This window comes from Giraffa tippelskirchi, chromosome 2, assembly GCF_054371585.1.
Source record: "Giraffa tippelskirchi isolate mGirTip1 chromosome 2, T2T-mGirTip1v1.2.pri, whole genome shotgun sequence".
Lineage (NCBI taxonomy): Eukaryota > Metazoa > Chordata > Mammalia > Artiodactyla > Giraffidae > Giraffa > Giraffa tippelskirchi.
Genome location: NC_137276.1, coordinates 136,721,197 through 136,723,322, shown reverse-complemented (window position 1 = coordinate 136,723,322; position 2,126 = coordinate 136,721,197). Strand labels below are relative to the sequence as shown.

General features: G+C 38.3%; 1 long non-coding RNA gene across 1 annotated transcript; it reads left to right on the top strand.

Annotated features, from left to right (window-relative positions):
* The first annotated feature begins 228 nt into the window (after positions 1-228).
* Positions 229-1,472, top strand: LOC145523085 (uncharacterized). Its single transcript, XR_014066342.1, has 2 exons — positions 229-408; positions 757-1,472. It is a non-coding gene; the product is annotated as an uncharacterized LOC145523085 (long non-coding RNA).
* The last annotated feature ends 654 nt before the right edge of the window (positions 1,473-2,126 follow it).

Genomic DNA, 2,126 nt, shown 5'->3' with positions numbered 1-2,126 from the left:
GGCTCACAGGCTTGCCAACAGCAGGAGAGAAGTGAGATTTTTCCTCTCTCTACTCACAGGTGATTTGAAAGTTGTGGCGTTCGCTGTCTCCTAGTTACACTGAAGGCATAAATCAGCTAACATTTCATTTACTCTTATTGAATTTGTCATTTCAATTAGGATATCAAATATCTTTTGGGATATTAAGAATCAGATGGCCACTGTAATCCAAACCTGGCATTTCCTTTCTCGCTTTTTCCAGTAATTTTGCTGGTTTGTGAAATCCCCAATTCCTGAAACCTATGGATTAAAAGACTGGGCTTTGGAGGTAAATGAAGACTCCGTGTTTAGGGAGGCTGGCTTCACTGGGAGCTGTGGACTACCTCAGTCCTTCAAGTCTCCATCCTCTACAGGCAGCACTGGTAGGAAGTAAGCTGCTTCTCTCTTTGCTCTAGTCTTGGCGCACGTGCTGTTGTCTTGCAAGTTAGCGATGGGAGACAGTTTTCTATTCTGAGAAAGTTCTAAGTGGCATACTCATGTTGGCTAAACTGGGATATTCCTGGGCTTCAAATTAAGCAATAATGTGTCTGGAAAGTCCAAAGGTCTTTTCCAGCCCTCCAATGAACTATGCAGACCAACTGATAAATGTAAAAGCATGCATTTTGAGTAAAACCTAGTGTTATTAATGAGGAGTAGGTGCATCAGAATCAGTCTATCCTGGCTGTCATGAAATATCAGACTGCATGGCTTAAACAACAAAATTTCATTTTCTCACAGATTTGGAGGCTGGAAGGCTGAGATCAGCAACAGAAAAGAGGATCAGCGAAGAGAATGCTAGGAAAACTGTTGAACTTCAGCTATGTTAAGGAAGACCTAGCATAGATGGTCTCATTTGCTAAAATTAATACTAAAGGAGGGAGGGAACCCATGAAAGAAACATACAAGAACTTAGAAATGAATTTGCATACCATGCCTTTCAACTACAAGAAATAAGCAGAAGGAAAATGTTCTGAAGATGATTCTAAATAACATTACCTTGTAAATGTGCTAAAATGTTTCACTCAGCATGAAATAGTCAGGATATTTGTTTTGTTTTGTAAAGATGCTAAATGAGAGAACAGAGTGCTTCAGAAATGATGTCTCATCACCTGGTACATTGCATGAAAAGCTACAAATTATCAACAGGATATTATTCTAAATGGAATTTGAAAAAGAAGAAATTATATAGATTGAATTCCAAATGAAATTAAGATTTAAGGTGGGGGCAATTATAGCAGTCTATTTCACCTGTTTTCTTGATTGACGTTTATATTTGACCTCTTTTATAATGTTTATGCACTTCCCTTTTCTATTACGCATTTTCCAGAAATTGTTTTAGAGCATTTTTATGATTTTGACAGTTTGACATTTATATTCCAAGCAGAAGTGCTAAGCTTTTTCAAGCATGTGTTACTAAGGTCTTTGAGAAAATAAACCCAGTCATTTGATACCACTGCAGGGCAATAGTAGTCATCTTTCTAAATCACATCAGCTATTCGTAACAGCATATTTAATATCTCATTTCATCTACAACTACCCTACAGAGTCTGGCTTTGCGAATATAGTTAGAAAATTATTCTCCGAATACCATTATACTTACCAGCGTATTTCTTATTTTTGTCTTTTTTTTTGATGGTACATACAAGCCCCCCATGAGTTACTTCCTCCAGACTCCATCCTTGAAGGAAATTGCTCCATTCATGGTCATTGCTGAAGAAAAGGGATCTTGGCTATTTCACTGTGACGTTTCCCATCTACACTGATTGGAACGGGGTGGAAACCTTATCCAAGGGCAAAAATCACTGGGACTGGCTTTTGAGATAGCTATTCTGTAGTACATCTCTGCTCAACCATGGCCATTACAGCCCGGTCACTTCGATCTTGCTCTAAATTCTAAGCTAGGTAATTCTGAAAGTCAGCTGACTAGGGGAAAGGAAATTGAAATGATACAATGAAACTATAAAGCAGAAGAAGCACATACCAGCCCACAGTAGGAGGAAGCAGAAAGGATGAGGTGGAGAAAATTGACCAGAGGATAAATTGTCAGTTTGTAGTGAAAAAGTAGGTGTAGAAACAAAAAGAAACAGGAGAATCACTCAAGTTACATT